The 11,777-nt window shown below is 40.6% G+C and overlaps 1 pseudogene; it reads right to left on the reverse strand.

Moving 5' to 3' along the window:
* Positions 1 to 10,401: 10,401 nt before the first annotated feature.
* LOC101394444 (ras-related C3 botulinum toxin substrate 1 pseudogene) lies at positions 10,402 to 10,861 on the reverse strand (annotated as a pseudogene).
* Positions 10,862 to 11,777: the final 916 nt, after the last annotated feature.

Below are 11,777 nucleotides of genomic sequence, written 5' to 3' on the forward strand. Positions count from 1 at the left end.
ATGACCACCTGGCTATCAATAATAGTCTCACCAGCCAAAGCCTACATTTCTCCCTGTGGTCAAGAATAAAGAAAAACAAAGAGCTGAAAATCCTAGAGCAGACTCACGTCTTAACCAGGAGATTGTTGGCTCAAGTGCCCCAGTGACACAGAGCAGGTGTAGGGGAGGAGGAAGAAGGTTAGAATGAGGCACATTCAAATCGGCAACACCAGTCTGGTTAGATACAGATCAGAGCAGGTGGTTTTCTCTTCTAGTTCTCTTTGGTGGGAATCTGTGAGCATAGAAATGATGTGAAGAGCAAGCAAGTTCATCTTCCTAACTTCAGGAGTATGCATATTCTGAAAAAAAAAAATTGTGTCTGGGAAAGTTTGGGCTGGAGTCTGCTCCATCATTCCTGGATGGGTGATATGTGGGTGCTGTTAGAAACAAAATAACAGGCCCCAAATGGAGTCGCTTATGCTAAGCCCTACGTCACCAAACACTTAATTAAGGTTTTGGCTCTCCCAGAAATGGAATCTTAAACCAGTCATTCAGGAATCTCCTAATGAGCGTTAGTTAGGTAACCTCCCATGGCGACCTCTGCCATCTCCTAAAGGAAAGTCACCTTGCAATAACCAATCCACTTTTTTGCCTAGTATAACTTCCTTGTTCTTGTTCCCTTCTGCCCAAAAAAGTGTACAGCTCCTTGGAGCTCTTTTCTCTCTGCCGGATTGGATGCTGCCTGATTCATGAATCATTGAATAGAGCCAATAAGATCTTTAAAATTTACTCAATTGAATTTTGTTTGGTAACAGTGCGTATATGTGTTTCCCTGCTAAAGGGTCAAATCACGTAGATTTTCTTCCAGAATTTGGTGATTATGGAGGCGCAATCCCTAGGCAGGCCCACAAATGACACATAATTTTGTATTTAGTCACTGTTCAGAATCCCTAGGAAAAAATGGCTCAGGATAGAAAATGGAAGTAGGTTGAAAATTCTAGTAGACTTCCTAGAAATCTGGAAGCATGAGCAAGCTGTAGAGATGAAAATTTTAAGGAAGTTGAACAGATGTAAATGGACAATTCATACTCATATTAAGGTAAGTAGGGCAAGGTGAACTATTTTGGGAGACCCCTGTGGCAGAAACCATTGGTTATTTATCCTAAAGCAACCATCTCCTTCTTCCTTCCTAGTAGCACACTGCATTTGTTTAGAAATTGGGATTACAGGAACTTCAAAGACCCTTATCTAGCCCTAGAGGCAAGTGTTGGTTATGTAAGACAATTGTGGGTGGTATAGAGGAAGCCTCTGGGAACTGTCTCCCCTGAAATATATAAAGAGAAGCATGAGAGGAATGCCTCCTTCTTTGCTCGATGTCATGCTGCATGCACCATCTGGAATGGCTACAGCCAACTTGCAAATATAAAGGAAGGCTTTGTCAACCTGCTGAGCATAGCAGAGCGGAAAGATGCAAAGCAGCCTGCTCCTGAGAACTGACCATCTCCAGACTTCTTGCTACATAAGGTAACATGTTTTCCTCATAGTTTAAACCATTTTTCCTTGGGTTTTCTGTTGCTTGCAACTGAAAGCATCTAGATGGATACAACCACTATTTGTAACAGTGTATAATAAGAATGTTGTCTTTGAACAATCAACACAATCACAAAACAGTACTGATAAAGCAATTGAATAAAATGAGGAGGTTGGACGACATAGTCTTTAAACTCCCAATTAGTTCTGACACACCGTGCTCTAAATCCTTGGATCCTTCTGTCATGGAAGAAATTAGTGATAACAAAAAAAAAGTTTATGAAAAATTTAGGGCTAAAGTATTGAGCAAACCTAGGACCCTGTGAGTGAAATATAGTTGCAATTCCCACACTTGTTAAATGTAGGCACTGGAATTCTTACTTTACAAAGCAGAGAAATATATCAAGACCTCTGCTTAAGTAAACCAATGATTAGAATTGACAAGAGAACTTCAAACTGTTTCCAACTGGTGTATTTTGAGTTATCACATTCTACTTAAGAATATTCATCCAAATATCATCTTGAGCCAAGCTATGAGTATATGCCCTTCACCATAAAGGTAGACTTGATAATGTGAGTTTTCTGACTAGTGGTCATAAATAAGTAAGCAGGGTTTTCTAGAGAGACTTAGGCTATACTTTGTAATGTAGGAGTGTACTTTATAATATCCTTATCAGGCAATGTCCTCTTTGATTTACTTTAACATTGACAGCCTTGAGAAGGGAGAACAAATGATGAAGTCTGGATGGTATGTGAATAGAGTTTACTATTGTAATAAAATAAGATTTAGAAAAGGTTAATCAGATACATATTAAGCTATAGCCATATTGGTCACCAGTGACAAGCAGTTCACAGAAAATAACTATAATTATAGGGGGACTTTATTCTCAGGTTCCAAGTCTATTTCAATTTCGAATATTCTGTCCTATTGTGAGAAGAATGTGAATTGATTTTTGGCTTGGGAAATACGGTCTGTCAGAGAATACCATGTGCATTAACTCTACCCTGCAGCAAGTACTCAAGTTGTGTGTGGGGGTGAGGGAGACAGAAGAGGTAGATGTAGGGGAACCAGGTGGAGCCTCTGGATCTACAGCCCAGAGGGACGTTCCTCCTGGACTCCACCACCCCAGCAGTGGTCACCTGATCTCTGGGGGCACTGGGAATGCTCTCCTCAGTCATACTACCCATCACCTTCTACTTCCAGGGAAAGGTTGCAGGGCAAGTTTGGCCTCTGCTGATCCCTCCCCACCTGAGTCTTGGGCTCCACCAGTCTTATATATTGTTCTGTGAATACGATCAGTGCACGGGAGGAAATATTGGCAGTAATAAGTCTGCAGGGAGCTCTTGAAACAGGTAACTTGAAGTACAGCCCAAAGAATTGTGTTGGAATAGGTTCTCACTTCCTTCTTGACTCCTCAGAAGAGGAGGTTGGAGGGACGAGAGACAATTCATATTGAGAAGATGGCACTAAGGAGAGACACCAAGAGAAAGATGGGTTTTGGAGGTAGACAGACCAAGGTTTGAATACAGGTCTGCACTTGTGTGACCTTGAACTTGAACATTGTTGAATCTCAGTTTCATCCACTCTAAAAATGAGGATTGTGATGCTCTTGGAGGGTTGTGGTCATCCATATGCAGTGATAGTGTACAAGCAAGAACCCAGCATAGCGACTGGCTCATAGTTAGTATCCGGTAATTATTGGAAAAGAAATCAAGGAACATGCTACATCAGGTGATTTAAAAGTGACCTGAAAATAAGCCTTAAAAGTGTCATAAGTATGAGGAAAGTTCTGGTAAAATGCAACCTGAAACCTATTGGATAATAAAATGAATTATAAGAGCACTGCAAACCCAAGGATCTAATTGCCACACTAAGAGATGAAGCTTTTATCTCTATGATGTGCTCTGAATTAGGAAGTTTCATTGATTAGGTTCCTAAGAAGATGGCTTTTTGAAGCCCCATTTATGATTTAATAGCAACATTATTGAAGAGTTAGTGTCCTTCTCCCTGTGTGTCTTGGGGTCAACCATGAATCTTACACAGAGAATCTCTCAAGTGAAAAGCATTTTTAGGTGTTAAATTGGAGGCCTTTCTGGGCAAGTCTGCCCAGTTTGTTACAAGCAGCAATGTGAAAACCAAGCTGATCTTCTACCCTTTCTGCAATTTTCTTTTCAGTTTAAAGCAGCTCCACAGAATTGTGTTTCTCTGTGTGATTATGTCGCTGGCACTAATAAAGTTCCTGCATTGTCTAGTTATCCTATTTTGTTTGTTTGTTTTATTCTGTGACACTGGATCATTTTAGGAAAACAGGGTACTTTAAGTGAATCACTAAAGTTGTCTGTAGGGTTGTTTTTCTTGTAAGAACCCTCAGGAATGGAGAGTTGAAAGTGACAGTATCGACACTTGAATAATATCACTGAATCAGGGATGACAAACATCACGTGCTGATCGCTGACCAGATCAATCCAAGTTGTGAAATGCAGAGCATCATTCTGGACTGAAGGGTGAAGACACCAGCAAGACTCAGTTAGCCTCATGCCAAAGGAGACTGATGGAGAGTGGCCGCAATTGGAGCCCATGGAGACTTTTGTCGAGATGGATGGACTGAAATGTGAACTTTCTAGTAGTCTAGCTGCTCCTGAGATGATTTTCCTAGAGGAGGGATGTTTCCTCGTTGGCTGTCTGGGGGCATATCTGGTTTATAACTCATGAGAAAGGGATTTTTGAAAAAAGAAAGTGAAGAACTTCAGACTTTGGCCATTTCCAAATGGCTGCTTGTTTGGAAGTCATGGCTACTAGTCCCTGATGTTATTCATTGCTTATGTGACATATGACTTGAATTTGGGCCACTTATTGTCAAATTTCCAAGGGTGTAGATAATATTGGGGAAAAACCCCTCAAATGCAATTTTTTATACAGATAAGCAATGAGTATAAGATCATAGAAACCAATGAACACAATTAGATTTTACAACGGTTGTAACAAGCCCCTATGACCAATAATTGTAGTATTTGCTGCCCGACCAATTGAACAAAACGTTGGATAGTACTTGTTCTACTGTGACTTTCAGTGACATCTCCAGCAGCTCTGTTGTCAGGTATAGAGTTGTGCTGCTCCAGGTCAAAGATGTACCATCCTCAGGTGCCAAAGTCATCTCTACTCTAGTCACTCCTGTTTTTAAGATTCTTAGAGAATTTTTTTCTGGGGCAAGAGCAAATAAGTATCTTTCACTCCATAGTGGAGTGAGGTGGGGGTTGACACATGCAGGTGGGCTCAGGGACAACCAGCAAAATAATGGGAGAGATAAGGGCAAGTGTCTTTTCTAGACTGGAGCTTCACCTGCTGCCCAAACTGCTATCATTTTTGGTTGTTCATGGAGGCAACTACTCCACCGATGATAGATGCTTGAAATCACATTATTCAAATGCCATCCTTAAAGATTTTTGATCTCACTAAAAATGAATGATTACAAATACTTGTGACCTTTCATCTCTATGAATGTTCATAATTATTTATCTATTCCAAATACTATGTCCAGCATTTCTTGGTATTGCTTAATGTATCTGGAAAAAATATTAATGCCATAAAGATCTACAGCAAACTTATAATCTAATTTTGTTCTCTTATAATGAGGTTAAGGTTAGATGACTGTTTGAGGTCATTATCCATTTATTCCTTCTTTCAGTGAATATTTATGGAGCCATTTCTATGTTCCAAGCATTGTGCTGGGGGCTATGGATAGAAACAGATGGGCAATGGATAAGGCATGGTCTGCCTTCCAGGAGCTCACAGTCTACAAGGGAGGCAGACCTGCATCAAATAATCACAATCGAGTGTGGCACAGGGACAATGGAGATAGGTCATGGACCCTGAGTCCCAGCCCAGCGCTGTTGCTACTAGAGTGTGGGGACCCTCATTCCCCATATGGGGGAGGACTTATGAGTTCTCAGGAAAAATAATGCTTCAGTGATCTGAGAAGGTCTTTACAGTTTAAAGAGCTTTATCAACACAGAGTTATTTATGCTTTTCTCATATACTATTAGTTTGAAGCGTTTATTAACAATTAATCTGCTACCAAAATTAAGAAATAACTTTGTATCAATGCATGCTTTTTAGTTCACAAAGGGCTGGCTTTCACAGGCATTTTCTCATCAAACTCCAATAACGCTGTGAGGTGGGCTTTATTACTATTATCTCCATTTTTCAGATGAGAGATGTGAGGCTCAGAAAAGTTAAGGGACTTTCCGTAGGTCACTGAGCTAATTAATTGGCAGGTATGAATCTGTGTTTTCTAACTGCTTGGACCATGAGTTTTCTTAGTCTATGTTAAAATGTGAGAAGCTTCTTAGTCTCATTTCACACATTGTTTAATAGGTATACAGGGCTGGTCCTTTCCTCCTTTTGGAGACTCTGGTCCCTTGGATCCTGCAATACCTCACTCTGTGTATTTCTTATATATATCTGATTATTCTTTTTCTGTCTCCAAGGAGCACTCCTTCATCTACCTGCCAGGTAAGTGCTAGTGTTCTCTCTCCACACTCTCTGGGCAATTACATACATTTTCAGGAAATCACTATCACATAAGGTGACAATTCTAAAACTACATCTTCTAACTCTGACTTCTCCCTCAAGCATCAGACTTAAATATACCAACTGCCCCCTGGACATCTCTCCTGACAACCACAAGTACTAAAGACTCCCACTGAGCTATTCTTCCTTCCGCGTGACACTGGAAGCTTCACTGTTATTCTTAAGCCACTTGGTGTCAGCACCACTAACCCAGTCACCCAAGCTCACAAGTTCTCTCCTCTTCCTCACTTGTCACATCTGATTGGATTCACCCCATCTTGATTTGGTCCCTGAAGTATATTGTTTGAAATCTGTTCCCTCTTTCTCATTCATGTTGCCAGTGCCCTGTGTATTTAAATGGATTTTCCAGGGTGTCTGTGGGTTTCTTCAGAGCATATTAAGGAAAAGGGTGAGTGATATATTTACTCATGCATTTCCTCACTAATCACTCCACAAAAATTTACTGGGAAAAATAGATCTCATTGCTACTGGAAAAATTGGGTTGATCCTTTTGAGAAAATTAAAATTAACTTGGGACTTTAGCTTTTTCTCATACTATCTAGGTTAATTAACTGTGTAGTACATAGCTCTCAAGCCTTAGCAGTTTCAGATTGGGCATTTAGCTGTTATATAGCCAGAGAGCAAAGATTAAATGACAATTCCTACCCATCATTCCCAAAACAACCTCTCTCAAAACCACCACCTAAGATTCTGTTGAACAAATGCTTAAGGCTTTGATTGAGAAGATGTTTTGGCCACTCACAAGTCACTGATTTATCAGATTTTTCCAAAGGGAAATGCTCAAATTCCAAACTATGATAGGGTCTCAGCAAAAATGATAGTAAATATACAGTAATTCTGACAGTAATTTTTTTCTCCTTTGTGAACTTTATGTGAAAATGCTTACAATTTATAAAATTAGGTCTTATTTAATAATATATTTATGAATATATTCAGTATATATTTATGGAATAGTCTTTATTGAAATGAATAAAATAACTGTCTTGGAAATAAGCAAGCAAAGAAATTCCTGAAAAAGAATAGATTTTCTTTGACTAGCCAACTACTTTGATGCGTTTAAAGTATGGTCCATTTTCCAAAATATTGAAGTATAGACATGTTTCAGAAACATGTACTATGTGTCAAGTATACCTATTATGTATTGTAGTGATGAGGAATTTATTCATGCTAAAGAATGGTCTGACTGTGAGATTTATAGTCCCGACTTGGTAGGCCTAGAACTTTGATGTTTGGTTTATCCAAAGTTTATCAGGTCCTAGGAAAAAGAAGTGTGATGGGTTAAAGACTACTGCAAATTCCTTGCCTTCCATTATATTGAAAGATGGAGACTATTTCTCCTCCTCTTTAATCCAGGATGGCCCTATGACCTATTTTGACTAACAGAATGTGGCAGAAGTAGCTCTGTCCCTTCTGAGGCTGGGGCCCAAGAGTTCTACAACTTCCATTTTCCCTACTTGGGACACACTCTTGGAAGCCAGCATCCATGTGAGGAGTGTGATTACTCTGAGACTAGCATGCTGTGAGGAAGCCTGAGCTAGCCATGTGGCTACCAGGAGGCACTGAGGTGCCAGGTAAGTGTATAGAGCCTTCTGGAACTTCTAGCCCAGTTAGGCCACCCACTGAATGCTGCTGAGCAAATGACCCCAGCAATGCCGCAGGGAGCAGAAGAACTACTCCGCTTATCCTTGTCTGCATTCCTGACCCATGGAATTATAGGCAAGTAAAAATTGCTATTTTTAAGCCCCTATCTTTGGGTATAGTTTGTTACACAGCAATAGATAATAAAAACAACTGGCTCATACCTCTCACCGTCTTCCCCAAAGGAAAGTTTACTTAGGAAACCAAATTGATTGATAAATAAGAGAATCAGAGCAGAGAAAATGTTTTCAAGGATACCCAGGACTACAGTTCCAGGCTTTTCCTCATTTGACCTGAGTATCACCTCCCCTTGCCAATCTGAGAAACCATTGCCCTCAAATTGTCTCCTCATGAACACCACTTTCCCATTCTAAGATGCTCCAGTCAGTTCTTCTGATTGCTCTAAGTTTTATATGAAATTACAGCTGGTTTGTGTCACGCAGTGGGCCTCCAGTAGTCACTCAACAGGGCCACCCAAATGTAGTGAGTCCCTGCCTTGTCTGAGGCACTGAGCTGGGAGGTGGGGATGCCAGCACAAACACGCAAATATGCAAATATATAGTCCCTGCCCTCACAAAGCTTATAATCTATTAGAAGGAGCAAAGTCACATTCAAATAATTATAATTCAACTCAGACTCTGAGTTGCCTGGGAAACACCGGAGTACTTATTTATGGCTTGGTGGAAGATTTCATAGGGAGAGTGACATTCGATCTGGGCCTGGGAGAGTGAGTAGGAGCTTGGCAGGAGGGGACATTTATCAGAGTCATTCCAGCCAGAGGGAGTAGTGTGAGTGAAACTTTCTGATGAGCTTGGGGGCCTACAAGGTGTCCGGTGAGGCTGGGATGTAGCAAGAATTAGGGCAGATGAGATTAAAAAGGTAGCTTGGGGTCTGATTGTGCAGGTCTTCAGACACTCACTCCTTAGAAAAGGAGTTAGAAATTTGTCCTTTTAAAAATTGGTGAGCTGTGGAAGGTTCAGGGGCGAGGTGGTCACATCTGCATTCATACAGTGTTGGTCATGGGGCTTCTTTTTCCTCCCATCCCCTGTACTGGTACTCTTTGTTCAGAGACTGATGATACCATGTGGAAGAACAAAATAGATGAGTAATTGAAAGCATACCCTCAGAGGAAGGCTGCTTGATAATCTGAGAAGTAGTTTATCACTTTACCAATTAAAAATAGGGAAAATATATTTAAATGTGTTTTGTTCAATTGTTTTATTTTTTTTTGTATGAGGAAGATCAACCCTGAGCTAACATCCATGCCAATCCTCCTCTTTTTTTGCTTAGAAAGATTGGCTCTGAGCTAACATCTATTGCCAATCCTCTTCCTTTTTTTTTTTCCCCCAAAGCCCCAGTAGATAGTTGTATGTCATAGTTGCACATCCTTCTAGTTGCTGTATGTGGGACGCCGCCTCAGCATGGCCAGACAAGTGGTGCAACGGTGCGTGCCTGGGATCCGAACCTGGGCCGCCAGCAGCGGAGCACGTGCACTTAACCGCTGAGCCACGGGGCTGGCCTTGTTCAATTGTTTTAAGAATAAAAAGACTGCCCAACTCTTAGAAAGTATAACATTTGCTGAAAGCAAGAAAATGTAATTTTGGGGAGATTTTTTCCTGATCCCAAAGATAAAAGGAGAGATGGTTCCCAAAGCACTCAGAAAGGTCTTTATTGTGGGGGAAAGCAGCAGTTTCTCTAACCTGTGTGGTGTGCCAGGGGTAATTACGGTATCCCTCAGTCACAAATTAAGCATTGCTTCTTGGCAAGTGTCCCCTTTCGCCTGAGCTTATCTTGAAAGAATTCTCTGAGGTCTCAGTAAGCTGCACTTATTTAAAATATTGCAGTATGAATATTGACAAACAGGTCACTATCTTATGCTGTTTTGTGTGAGAGGTGCTAAGAACTAGAAAATGAGGTTGAGAATCTGGGTTCTCTTGCTAACCTGCTGATTCTACAACCCAGGGGGCAAAGGGAGGGGCTCTCCCTGCCCTTGAGCAAATAGTGCAGCAGGGGAGAAAGGGGTGGCATGGTGTGGACATGCAGAAGTCAAGCTCTTTAACTATCACTTTTTCAAGAGGTAAGTCTGTAATTTTTTCTTTTTGTGTTATTTATTTTGTGATCAAAATTAGGCTAGCTCTGTAAAATGATTTGGAAAGATTTTTTTTTTTTTTTGCCGTGGAATATTTGATATAAACTTAGGAATTATCTATTTCTTGACTGTACGTGCACAGCTGGTGGGAACACTTTATGGGTCTGGTTCTCTTCTTGGAGATAACTTGTTGACAACCTTTTTTTCTCTCCCTTGTTTCTTCTCTGGTTATTTGTCTGTTTGGGTTTTCTGCTTCTTTCCAAGGGAATTTTGACAATTTGTATTTTCTTGAAAAACAGGCTTTTCATCAAGACTTCATAGAATTGTGTTGTAAATGACTTCTTCTGTGTCTGTTATATCCTTGTCTCACTCTTCTTCTCATCTGTCTTAGTATCTTTTATTTTTCTTTAATGAATTTACTACAGGACTGTCAATTTTATTTATTTTGCCCTCCCTTAAACAGCAAGCACTTTCCCTTCCTCTTCTTGACAGGTAGTGGGCAGAGAACTGTTCTAATTGCTCCTTCAAACCATCTTGAGGCCCTTCTGTGTGAAAGCTGAGCGTTCTAGGTACATTATTTTATGGCACTGACCTCCTTAGCTTTACCTAAAGCCTTTGGCTATGAGATGGGAGTCAACTTCTTGTCCTTCAGTTTCCCAACCAGGTCTTTATCAGTCCTAAGACCACATTTAGCTTCCATTGGATGATGAGAGTGTTGGGAAAATGGTGTCATATTTCAGATGACCACTTTGCACAGATATATGCGAAATGATGCAGGATCACAAGGGAAAAGCAAATTAAAGATACATCTTTCTGCAGATAGGATGGGGTGTAATCTGTCATACTCTTCTTGTCCAGTTTCTTGTCCCATAAACCCAGATTCACCGGTTTTCCATCTACCATACCATTACCAGAATAGTTGTCAAAGGCAATGAGGATATATTCTCCAGGAAGTGCATTGGCAGGTAACTGAACAGTAGGCAAGTTTTACCTGCAGCTGCATCTTCCACCACCACACACCTGATGGCCTGCATCTGGGCCACCACGGGTGGCTCAAGACTGTGGCTTGGCATATAGACAAGAAGTGGTGGGTTCAGGGTGCCAGGGCCTGTGTCCACACCACCTTGCCCTTAGCAGATTGAAAGCTGAAGCCTGGCAACAGACACCACCCAAAGCTGGAAGAAACCCCATGTTTGCATCTCAGTGGGGATCCTTTAAGGCCGGAACATCTCCCTAGTCTAAAAGAAACAAACTTACAATAGTAGAATTTGAGAGAGATGGAAATGGTGGAAGATTATTTCACCTACGGTGATTTATCCAGTGTGTACCAATTACTCCAGGTAGTAAGGCAGGACTTGCATGTGGAGTGGTTTCCATGAAACAGGCTGTAAGTACGTGTGTACCCAGAAGGGCACTAGCGGCTCCGTTTACACATAGCAATCTGAGTATAAGGCCCACTGGAATGCCTTTTTAAAAGAAGGATTCAGCAAGAAGTAGTGGAAGGACATAGAATTGTAGTCACAGGACCAGGATTTGAATCCCACTTCTATCATTAAATCTATAACTCTGGGTAAGTGTTTCTTAATCTCTCTGAGCCTTGGTTTCAATGTCTCTAAAATGGAAATAATAACATCTACCTACCAGAATTGTTGCAAAGATATAAATCAATGAGATTAAATTTAAAAAAAAAAGGTAAGATGCCTTGCAAACTCTAAAGTAACTTGAAAATGAAAGTTATTCCTACAACAAGCATTTGTTAAGGACTATTGTGCATATAATCTGTATTAATTGTGGTAGCAATTTACCAGATACATCCTTAAATACCTCATACCATTTTAGCCTACCAGTTGAGAAGTTTCTGTGGGAAAGCCTTTCTCTGAAATAATTCTACTTTATGTAGTAATTTTTCCTTATCCTATGGGTTGGATTTTAGAAATAGATAAGGATTTT

The sequence above is a fragment of the Ceratotherium simum genome, chromosome 14, assembly GCF_057802395.1.
Source record: "Ceratotherium simum simum isolate JZ-2026a chromosome 14, ASM5780239v1, whole genome shotgun sequence".
NCBI classification, from domain to species: domain Eukaryota; kingdom Metazoa; phylum Chordata; class Mammalia; order Perissodactyla; family Rhinocerotidae; genus Ceratotherium; species Ceratotherium simum.